General features: G+C 36.1%; 1 protein-coding gene across 9 annotated transcripts in view; it reads left to right on the forward strand.

Moving 5' to 3' along the window:
- eps8a (EGFR pathway substrate 8a, signaling adaptor) overlaps positions 1-12,560 on the forward strand; it is a 95,223-nt gene that overhangs the window by 6,312 nt on the left and 76,351 nt on the right. For 2 of the 9 annotated variants that reach the window (XM_088644751.1, XM_088644749.1), the window contains exon 1: positions 7,043-7,307. The exons of 2 other annotated variants lie outside the window; for them this stretch is intronic. The gene's annotated coding sequence lies outside the window, so the exon portion shown is untranslated. Of the gene's footprint in view, positions 1-7,040; positions 7,308-12,560 lie in introns of those variants that run through there. 5 more of the 9 variants (XM_088644750.1, XM_088644754.1, XM_088644752.1 and 2 more) reach the window with 4 other exon arrangements.

The following is a 12,560-nucleotide window of genomic DNA, read 5'->3' on the forward strand; positions in this document are numbered from 1 at the left end:
TTCATTATCAGTGTTGGGTATAAAAACTGACACTTTGCGTGGCTTCCACCCTTTGATGTGTGAAACTGCTGTAACCTAGACTAGTTGTGCTTTCAAAACTATAAACTTAAAGTAAACACAATGATTGCCAAATTTTAATGCTTGAGAGCTTAACCATTTCTTGGTTTTTGTAAATATTTTTTTCACTTTTTCACTTTAGATTGACTTTTGCCAGGTCACAGAACAAAGCGAAACTGAAAAAAAAAAGAATAGCATTTCTGACTTCAGAGGTCCTGGAAACAGCCACATGAGTTTTCCCAGCAAAATCTGAAGTTGCTGGGCGATGGCTCTGATTGACTGTTGAAGCCAAGTGTAACAGATATCAGAGTAGCTGCAATTCCTAAAGCATATAATGTATACAACCCTGTGACATTGTCTTCTTGTCTTCTTGTCTTCTTGTTTTACTTTTTAAAACTGGTTTGCCATTTACAGTAATTCCAGTAAAGATCCAGTGTTAGTACTATCTGTAAATTAGTAAAATGCAAAAAAAAAATATCTGCTGATTCAAAAAATGCGATCTTGCCAATACAAACATGCGTGGTGCAGTTTGTAAAGGGTGTTGATGACAAGGTGTGTAGTTGAAAGGAAGGGAGAAGTCGGAGTGCGTAATGAATTGTGATCTTCACTCTAAATGGACTCGCTCCTGGTTTTGGAGATTAACTGTACTGGAGGACAGCAGCACGTTTGTTTAGTGGCTTCCGAAATAAAATGTTGTTTAGGAAAATAAACAGTTGCTAGTTTGTCAAAAAACATGATTGCAAGTCAGACAACACTCCCGACACTCTAAACTATGGATGCTTTTGGGCCCCTATGTATTATTTATTGACAGTTTTGGAAATGAGATGAAAATACTAAAAATTTGTTATAAATCCATCACACAATCGATGTACTACCTGAAGTTAACAGTTGGCACTCATCGGGCTTATTCTGTTAAAAAAAGGGTGAATTTCTTTGTATTGCTGTGAAAAGTGTTCCCTTCCTGGGGAGGAGAAACGTTCTATGTGTGCGAGATGTTTTTTCTGTCTTTGCGCGAATTGAGCATTCTGTAGTGCAGGAAACTTTTATTACCTCTAGAGAGTTGAAATTAAAGACCTAAACAAAAGAAATTGCATTCACAATTTGTGTGGATGTTAGAAATATGTTTAATACTTTTTTCTGTAATCAGTCTGATGTACTGTACCTGCACAATGCAGGTCAGGGTTGTGGAAATCAAGATTCCAGGGGTTTAGGCAGGGTCACATTTTCACTGTGTGTGCCTGGGGGGTTGCCTAATATTAAGAGGCAGAAAGAATAGTTCTGAAAACACAAAGCGTAATAGTCCAGTTTTGTTTCTAGAGATGTAGAATTCGAGTCCCAGTGGTCTTTTTCAGATTAAACAGTGAAACATGAACAGGGACATATAAGTGAAGACTAAATGAAGGTTTCCTTAAAATTGAGAACAGGAGAACATTTCTGTTCCCGAAGAGTTGCAGTAATATGGAACAAGCTACCCAACCATATTATCGAAGCTGATTCACTGGCTTCTTTGTATAAATGGCAGGGTGAGATCCTACGTTTTAGTAACTTATATCCAAACAGGCTAGATGGAACTCTCATTTGTAACCTTTGTTGTATTCTGTATACTAACTGATTTACAGTTAACTCTTTTCACAGGTTCTCTGCTATTTATCCATTAGACTCTAATAGAGTCCTCTTGTCACAAGCACTTAGTTTAGTCTACGCAGTTAACTAGATAATTAGCACTCAGGAGAAAGTCTCTAATGACAACATTTTGTTATTAATATGTTCATCTCATTACTGTAGCAACTAATTAACAGATTGATTGTAAGGTGGCTTCTGGGTTTATTTTGCCCTTAAGGCCCAGTCATTGCACATACGTAATAACGTTGTTTAATAACAGTGATGATTATTATCACTAACCAAGTTTAATTTTTACTGCACATGATTACACTCAAAGTCACAAGTCTCCAAAATTGTAGTCTCCTATCAGACTCAATAAATGCATTGACTCTAAAGTAACAGCATTTAGAAGGAAAATGAGTCTACAGTAAGAATGTTCTGTACTTTCATTTCTTTCATCTTCTATTGTTTGCTTCATAAAATAACAGTCTAATGAGTAAAACATATTGCAAACCATCATGATGGTTTTGCCATAAGGCAATCAACATCATTTGTTCAAACAAATAAACAAAAGAAATTAGAGAGGCATAAAAGATTAAAAAGACATTTTAAGTGAAGACTCATCTTTTTTAACTGTTATAATAGATTTCACAATTATGGGTAAATTTATATTAGTTTAACTTGAATGTGCACATTATAAAAAAATATTAGCTGAACCTTTTACATTTATTTAATATTTGGTTCTCCTTGTGCACTGATACATAATCCAGTTTATCATCACAAATAAAATGTATTTGTTTTTAAAAAAATAATTCCTAGAAATTAATGACTTCCCTTTGCATTTTTACACATTTAGTTTAACTTGATTTCCTTATATTCCTTTCATGCAACAAATATTGTTTAACTCACAATGTTCAAACTCGTGGTAAAAAAAGCAACTTCTGAACTTCTGTTTCTAAACTTTTTCAGAGACTTTATCAGATGGAAAACATATTTTTTGAACATCTGAGCAGTCTTAACATTTGTGCAAATATAGGCATGTACTGTAAGTACAGTAGCTTATGGTGGAATCTGTCATCTTTTAGTCTCTTTCATTATATTTTACTCTACTGTAAAATATTTTAAATACCGTACCTTGAATAGCAAGGAGTATGAGGGGCTCATATGAATTTTAGAAGTGAAATTGGATTCAGTGATAAAGCACAAAAATATAATTCTGAGCCCTGTTTACATGACCTGGCATTTGCACCATGAATTGCAGTCCTGGTTACTTTGTTTTTTCAGTCAAATACTTAAAATTAGATAATACCTCAATCCACTCAGTTACCACCTTCTTAAGTCCTATTTAGCTTGGATTTAGTTTTCAGTTTTACAGTAGGTGTCTATGCTGACATTTTGAAGTGTAGGACTGTATTGTTAGTCTGGTGTTCTGATTTGCCCCCTGTGAGTCATATGTGCCCATCATGAAATACAAGTCTTAATTGGATAAGGAAGAGCATTGATCGGTGGTAACTGGGCTCGAACCATATATTTGAATGTAAAACCAGTCCAGGAGTTTATCAATAGGAAGTTTTTGTATTTTATCTTTCTAAAATGGAGCCAGTCAGCCCTGTGCATCTTGGTAAACTCATAAGGAACACATCTCTGTGTCCCTTAGAGATTTTGTCAGTTTGGCTGAGTGTGGTGCTATTGAAGAAGTTTCCTCTGACCTCATGTCTAGTGTTGTTTTGCTCTTTGTACTCTATTCATAGCCTTATTTCTGTAAGGATTGTGGTTGGACATTCCTCTTTGTTCTTTTTCCTGTTTGCTGTGGCACTTCAAGAAAAGCAAGATCTTTACATAAAATTGAAAGTACAGTACAGAGAATTGTGTATCCCTTGTGATCTTTGTTTACAAATAGCAGCTGTAGACTATACACTGCCTGTCCCGGAAGCAACATGATCTGTACAGTTCAGTCAGGGAAAATATTGCAGGTTTGTGTCTGATAGGGGAGTTGCTTCAGAGGTGCTTGGAAACTGTATCTGTGTGGTATACGGAGCCGGCCCTTGGCTTAGGTGACTGCCTGGGGCAAAAACCAGTCCTCATCCTGGTGGTATAGGTTTTATGGTATAGATAGAAAAATATTTTATTTTGTTATTAAAATCAACACAACTTTAAACTGAAAAGTTAAATACTTTTCAGGCATTTAGGCATAGGGCATTTAGGATACAACAAGAATGTCTTTTAAAATTGGTCTTAATTTGGTTAGAATTCAATATGAGTTCACTATGTTCACTATGAGTCTTTTTCTTGAGTGTCAACACAACTGTTTCTAGAAATCGTTATCAGCTTTTTGTATTTATAGTGCCCTCTTTTGTCTAAGTCTGAATGATTGTATTTAAATCATTATTAAAAGCTGAATCTCTTCAAAGGCGCTTACAGGAGCGGCCTATTTTCCACCAGATGCTGCCACACCCTTTCCATAATAATTTGTTATAGAAAGAACATGGTTGCCTAGCAACCAGTGATCCAGTAAGAAGTTGGGTATTCATGTCCTGGCTGGAAACCCGGTTAAAGTTAGGCTGTCAGCTTGGCAACCATTTAGGGTTTCATGTAAATTATTGTGTGAATATAACATAGTATTGGCTCACTCAGTCATTGAAGCAGTGACGGTCTTATTCTTAGGGCAGTATGTTTGAGCCCTGCGTTCAAAGGTTATCAATATGTTTTATTTGCTGTATCCATCCATCCTTATTCTGGGTGAAGACTGTGGCGACCTGGAGCCCGTCCTGGGAGCCCTGGGGGCAAGTCGGGATACGCCCTGGACAGGATGCCAGTCCATCACAGGGCACTCACAGACACAAGCGCACAGGGGCAATTTAGACACGCCAGCCAGCCTAGCAAGCATGTCTTTGGGAAGTGGGAGGAAACCGGAGCTATTTATTGTTTGAGGTAATGAGAAGTTGAAATAAAGTTTAGCTAAAAATAACTATTCATGTTATTTTCTGTTTCATTAACTTGGAAAGATATGTATATTTTTCATTTTCTTTTAGTATCAGTCAGTGAAAGGGCAAATAAAAATGGCTCGTGAAGTAATTTTCAATTAAAAATGAACATAGCAAATTACAAGTAATTGATTTGCAGTACGTGGTGGTTCTATATTAAGTAAGAGTTTCATGTTGACTCTCAAACCATTACTTGGATTTGGGTTAAGATGTTAACAGTTTACAATGTGGTGTTCTTATGAATTAATAATACACATTTTACAATTAAACTTTTACTACAATTCAAGGCCAAACATAAGCACATTTTTAACATTTTGTAAAAGGCATTAAAAGAGCAGACTTGTGGATCTCTTCTACAGATCTTACATGAGAAGGGAACCTTTCCTATCACTCTCATTTCAAGATTACATTTCTTTCATTGCTCTTAATTTTTAGTATACTGCAAGTCCTAATTGAATGTTTTCTTAAGCAGTAAGTGAAATGATAGGGGTGAAGTTGTATTGTGCAACAGCAAAAAGCAGAGTTATGTTCCTCTGAGTCGGAACTGGTTTAGTTGTTACCTGGCTATCCGAGCTGTAGTTTTTTTTGCAACTACAGGACTTCCTGGGATACCTGATTTGTAGACATTTTTACAGAACTGGCATATTACAGTTTTTGGTCCTATTTACTGTATCTTGAAAGATTATTGGCTGTACATTTTAATGATGTATTCTGATTTTAATCCCGATTGTTTGTCCTAGCGGAACTGTGCAAACCAATTTGATCAAGGATGGTTTCTTTTAATCAGCGGTCAGTATCAGCAGGGTGATTTTTTTATTTAAGAATGACATTTAAACATGCTCAGCCAGCAAGAAGCATTTGAAAATAAACTGATAAGAATGCAGTGGCTGTGCCTTTTATTAAAGAGAACTTGTGATACCCTCTATAAAAAGTCACAGTAATGCCTTTTGGTCTGTTCTTTTCTTGGTCTGTTAAATCTTGTTCAATCTGTTAAATCGGTGGTAGAATTCTGGCCATCACAGAGGACAGTCACCACCCTGGGCATGAGATCTTCGCCCCACTGCCCTCAGGCAAGAGATACAAGATCATACGGACACTGACCACTAGATTCTTCAATAGCTTCTATCCACAAGCAGTGCGATTGGCGAACACATTTAGCCCTGCCCCTCAGACCACACCTATACCATCTACCTCATTATAATTTCTTATTTATTGCCCATCTCCAGTCATTGTTTACACGTCTGTATTGTTTACATTCAAGCTGTTTACTTGTTTACTTGTACATTGTCTACTGTTTGTTTGTATATTGTCTTGATGCACTGTCTGCACTTTGTGTTTGTACACTTGTTTTAACAATCGAGAGACTTTCTGTAAGTAAGAATTCCATTGTACCACTACATGTACCGGTTACATATGGCAATAAAGTTCAAGTTCAAGCTCCTGCTCAGAATTTATTGTGTTGGTTCCCTTTTAAACAGGGAAGGTGCACCTTAGCTTTAATGCCTTCCAAGGTTCTGGTTAGAATGTGTTAGTGCTACTGTAGGGTGATCCCCTTCTTTCTACTACTACTAAAATTGGAAAAAATCATCTCTTCTAGACATGAAAGTACAAGAAACTATTTAAAATACTGATGTTCTTTCTACTTTTGTTTTTACTTTTTCATATAGTGTAGCTGTACAGTATATTTGCATGAATTGAATCTCACTATTAAATACAGTACATGCCCAATTTGCCTACCAGCAGTTTAGTTTCACAAACTATAAACTAACAATAAAAATAAATTAAAAAATTACAAACTAAGCTGAAATGTTTTACCTAGGAGACACTTAGAACTTTTAATGGTACACAGAGTTCAAATGGTAATTAAATAAAATGACTCCTAAATACTGTAACCATTAAAATGTAAGAGCAGAAGGTGAACACTACAGTCCAGTGATAGTAGACAAAGAAAAATAATTGCCAATATTTTAATGTACAGTATATCATAAATAAAAAAGCTATTGATCACAAGTAATGGTAGCAATGCAATATTCCTGTGTTGACTGTATTTTAGTCTGGAATTTCTACAGAACATTCCATAACCAGTGTTGCTTACATCAGGGCGTTTTTTTCCATTCTCTTTTTTTAAGTGGATCTATCTAGTATTGGCCATTTCACTATTTTCCATTATAGTCAGAGTCCAGAATTGAACAGGATTGTTTAACCTTTGGCTTCAGAATGACATTTTAACAGTGTACTGAATTGCTGTGCTCTGTCAATATTCTACTCTTTCACTCAGGTGATAAGAAAGCGACTCCCTAGATTGCATTAAAAAGTAAATGATTGAAAGGGGCTAAAGAACAGGAAAGCCCAGCCTCTTTATTATTGCAATAACTGTGCAGCATGCTGTTAAGTAACTGGCAGAGAGGGAAATGATTGGTTGCCTGTGTTATCAGAACTTTGTGACTAAGTTCTTTCAACATTCTTGACAAAAGTCAAGCTGAGATTTTATTTAGCCCAATGCCTGGTTACAGAATCAGTGTGTTGGGTAGTGAGACTGCGTAGGCTTAGCTGAAACTGGTTTAAATTCCTGTATTTACTGTACTCATTTTTTGTGAGTTAAACAGCTAATACATGTTTAGAATAGAAGTGTTCATGGGCACATATTGACTTTTATCCTGATGGGTAAGTAACCAATTTATTTTTTTATCATTAGAATGTTTGTTGTTTCTTATCAAAGGTTTAAAGTCTACAAGTCCAACAGAACTCTATTGTAGTCTTAAGAGGAATAATTAACTGAGTGAACAAACTTGAGTATTTTTAAAAGTGCATTTCCATGGTAAGGGATCACTTGAGAAAATTGTATTGACGAAGCGCTGTGCTCAGGGCATTCCTTCTTTACTGTAATCAGTGATCCCTTACCTACATGTTGTTTACTACTCTGTGGACATTGTTTCTCGCTGGTCTGCACTGCTGAGGCATTGCACTTCTGACTTGTTCCTGTGCCTAGCTTGTGAATCTGCTACATGTCCAGTCTCTGGGCGTGACGGCTCTTGTTCTGCAGTGACCGTGACAGGGACAGGGGCAAAAATAAAAAACAGGGGTGGAGCGGTGGCTCTGTGGCTAAGGATCTGCGCCTGTGACTGGAAGGTTGCTGGTTCAAATCCCGCGGCCGGCAGAGGAATCCTACTCCGTTGGGCCCCTGAGCAAGGCCCTTAACCCCAACTGCTCCAGGGGCGCCATACAATGGCAGACCCTGCGCTCTGACCCCAAGCTTCTCTCCGTGTCTGTGTTTCCTTGGAGAAAAGCTGGGGTATGCGAAAAGACGAATTCCTAATGCAAGAAATTGTATAGGGCTAATAAAGAAACATTATTATTATTATTAATAAACTCAACCACGCTGAGTCAAGCAAAAAATCTTGTAGCACCTATAGCTGATACACATTTTTATTTATGGTGGTGTTGAACATTTGAAGAAGAGTGAATTTTGCTATAGAGATGCTGTATCCTTGATGGTAAAGCCTGTTGAGTACTACAAAGCAGTAATTGAGGGGAGGGGGGAAAACAAGTTCCTCTTGAAAGTGTAGCAAAACAGGGAAAAATGCAAGAGAATATAAGGCAAAATTTATCATCTAAAGAGCTGTGTACAGTATATGTGTTTTGAACAACTCTGAAACAACTCTATAAAGAATTAGAATGTGAATATGTGGTTACATATTAGAACCCATCAGGTACAAATTTCATGTTCTGTCACTAATAGTAGATTCTAGATCCAAGCCCTCAGTGGTAGCATACGTAGATCTAAGAAGGAGGCAGGAACTCAGCCAAATGGGAAAATAAAATGCATACAGTAGGTGTTTTATTGTGGCATTCACAAACACTTGAATGTTCAGTGCCTGAACTTTACATTAGAGCATAGACTGGAATGAATCCTGCTCCATCTGTTCTGCACAATATGCTTCATACCAGCTTCTGTTTATTTTTTATGAATCATTAATCACAAATGATTGCATACATTGGATTGACATGCTAAAACATTATTACACAGTAGAAGTCTTAACAGGCCAAAGATGTGCATGACTTTGAATAGCATTATACTATATACTGTACTGCTGCTACTGTATATGTTTTGCACTGAGAGGAGGAAAGAACACTTTCTATTATTTTCTGTATTCAAACTATTATGTTTAAATGTTATTTTATTGTAAGTATTTGTTCATAACCTTTGATATCAAATTTGATAATTGATATCAAATTATTCAAAGAATGTTTAAGAAGGAACTAGAAAAGAAAAGGACAAGTACATGTTCTCTTTCAAACAGTATATGTAGACATTATTTGTGTAATTAACAAGCAGTATGCTATCAAAAAGTCAAGAAGATTTTATTTAGAAATTTAAATTTGATTTAAATTGATTTTCAGAAGAATTGATTTTTAAAGAAACCTTAGAATTTACAGATACTTATTGAGTATCATATAATATATGTACCTAGCTTAGCATTATCAGGTTGACTTAATAATACATGCAAAGTTGAAAAAAATAAGCACAGAATTTCTGATTTTTGATTTAACCTCTGATGAAAGAAATTGCTTTTTATCCGGATCTTAAAACTGGGAAAATAATTTGTATTGAATCTATTAGGTGCCTACTTAGTAATAATCTGTACTTTGCAGTTTACAGTAGGTAATAGTGGACATCTGATGTTTAAAATAAAGAGGTGGATTTACTGTATGTTGTGTTGCTTGATTTCTTCTTTTGAATTAAGATCTGATCTTAATCTGATCTGATGAAAGAGACCTTATGAATGTGGTCCTTAATGGATACAAGAACAAGTCATTTTCATTTAACCCACCCTCATTGTTACAGAAATACTTTGATTACTTGCTTATTGGACCAAATTAAACATTTCTTCTAAGGTAATATTTACAACTGTAGTACTTTTAAATCCCATGACTCTCAGGGACCATTCTTTTCTACAGCAGTAATTCGTCGCTTTACCTTCAACTCCTGATGTTTGACGTGTTCATCAGCAATTTCTGCAAAAATGAATGGTCTTGCATGTTGTTGCCTTGACCTATTCTCTTTTTAACCTGGAGAACTTCATCGTTATATACTGCTGAGATGTAACCAGACAATGTTGTTTTATGATGAAAGAGAATCACCCCGAGTCATTTAATCATCTAAGAACATTGATGACAATGCTTCAGTTCTATCTCTATATTAAACATACTCATTTTTCTTTGTTTCACACAATTAAGCAAACCAAGCATTTACTGTAAGTGAAAATGGCTTACTGATGAAAACTTACACAAATGCTGTAATTGTGTGTTAGGGCGAAAGGTTATCAGAAATGGCATATTGGTGTACAGTGCAAATAGTACTAACTCTGTAGGAAACTGAAGTGGCTCACAGGTTCCAGTTAGGATATATCCCAAAACAGAAGGGTTCGTCCCATTGTGTAAAGTGCGCAGTACATAATTTTATATCATTTACTTGTAAGAAACAAGGCACATTAACTTTAGTCAACTAAAAAAGACTTGTTGCACTAAGCAAGCAGAGATCACATGCACTAGGCCTCTGGCACTAAGAGATAGATGTATTTATAGTGAGTTTCATTAAACATGTGGATAGCATCTGATAAAGTGGATACAGATTTAAAACACCATGCAACTCTCTGCCTAAGCACATAACACAATCTACTTTTTTTATTTAAAAGAGTAGTTAAGGGTTCTGTGCTATAAAGCAATGTGCTATATTTCAATAATTGAAATAATTCAGTACATTGTTACAATAGATTGTTAATTTACTACAGTCATTCAATAGGTGTCACTTATTATTTTTGTTTTCTTAGTATATTTTGGTATCTGTCATGATCCTAAGAGGTCCTAAAACTTGTGAATATACTGTATGTAACTCACAATTATGTACTTTATTTGTACCTAAAGCTATTTGTTTGTTGTATATTAATACTTTTACACGGTATGTGTTGAAAATGTCTTCAAATCCCTTTTACCATAGTAACTCATACTGTACTTTTTTCCTTGGAATGTAAAATCCCAGTGGTTTTATGTTTTAGAGTCTGAAGTTCAGTTCTCAAGCTGGTGTCTTGTGTAGGATATTGCATAATGGAGACATGACCATCTCTGCTGGAGTTTGAAGCAGCAAATAAACAGATCACTGCACTCTTTGTGCATTCTGACCAGAGGCCTGGAGTGAATCTTTGCTTGTTTTGGTACTCAGAAAGCCTACTGTTATGTCTTACAACGTGTCATAAGAGGAATCAGCATTTTTATGAACCAGCACAGATAACTAAGTTAATGTACTTTATTGGTTCTAATGTTTCATGGACATGGACTCATTTGCCTGAAACATGAAGGCAGAAGGCTACAGCAACTGAAGACAAAAAGCTTGGATTTATTTTCTAATTTGAACTTGAGATGAGACATCAATACCATAGTTCATGGATTGAAGGAAAAGGCAGCACTGGGCACCTGTGTGGAGTAGTCATTAGGGTTCTGGTCTTGTAACTGTACATTTGTCTGTTCAAATCCCAGCCACTGGGACTGTATCCTCAAGCCAAGTATTTCACCCGAGTTTTTCCAATAAAGTACCCTGCAGTACAAACGGGTACAAATGCAAGTCACTTTGGATTAAAGTGTCAATCTCGTAAATCAGTAGGTAATAATACCTCCTCTCACTAAAAGTTTGTGCACTTTAATTTGTAAAAATGTTTATTCATAACTGCACCTTAATTGAACAGAGGGTAGCATGGCACAGTGATGGTTGGGGCTGCTGCCTCCCTGTTCTTCTTTCCCGAGTTTGGATCTTTGCTCCAGTTTTCTCCAGGTACTCCCGTTGCCAGCTTCTTCCCAGATGGGTTTGGATTAACACTAGAGTATGTTTGAGTGTATGGGTGCCCTGTGGAAAGTGTAGTCTTTCAGTATACCTTATAACGATATACCCTATACCCATGTTCTGCTGGGATATGCCTAGATTTCCACACATTTAGCATGAGCTTTGTTCTGGTACAACACAGAAAATCTCTTGCATTAAAGATTTTTCTCCTAATTTTTAATACATTTTTGGAAGTAATTTAATAATTCTGGAAAAATTATAGTGCTGTGTTTCTGTTTATCTAAGCTTTTACCTGCTATGTCAGAATTACAAATAACCACAGGGCTGATTGAAAAACTGCTTTTCAAATTTGTATCCGTTAAAAGCTGTTGCTAAGGAGTAGAATTATGCTTCCATGACGATAAAGTACAGCATTTTTCTCCCCGACATATACAGTATAAAAGAAACAAAACAGCTTTGCTTGCAGATTGAGTATTAACATAGCTATGTGGAGGAAACTAATTACATTTAGAATCCATTTAGAATTTTCGCTAATGACATTAGGAATGCATTGTATTATGTTGTTCTTTTTCAAGCTGAGCCATGGAATATGCTCGACTATATATGCTCAAGACTTTCCTCAAGACTGTTTTTTCCGTATTTAACAGCTGTCACATTATTACAACTGAGTCTGATTGACTTCAGTGATAGGCCTCATCACATCCTGGACCCATAGATAAAGGAGTCTGAGATAGACTCTGTTGAAGTTAGGACATACATTCCTGAGTACAGTGGGTGGTCCTGGGATATTGATCTGGTCCTCACCATTGTTTGTGTTATTATTTCTGTTCTGTCTTCTGTTGTTTATAAACAGCTGCGTAATGATGGTTACATAGGTAAGAAATCCAGTTGGATACAGTCCACATGATTGGAACAATATACAGTACATGTCTTTTGTCACACAGTCACGCAGTATTGTGTTATAGCTGCCTATTTCACTGTCATACAGAGGCTGCATGAGTTGCACCTTGAAAAAACCCTGTTCACCTGCAATTAACCTGAAATGGTGGCGACTGAAAAATCACACAACTGAATGTTCTGTC

This window comes from Lepisosteus platostomus, chromosome 9 (assembly GCF_059453375.1).
Source record: "Lepisosteus platostomus isolate fLepPlt1 chromosome 9, fLepPlt1.hap1, whole genome shotgun sequence".
Taxonomy (NCBI): Eukaryota; Metazoa; Chordata; class Actinopteri; order Semionotiformes; family Lepisosteidae; genus Lepisosteus; species Lepisosteus platostomus.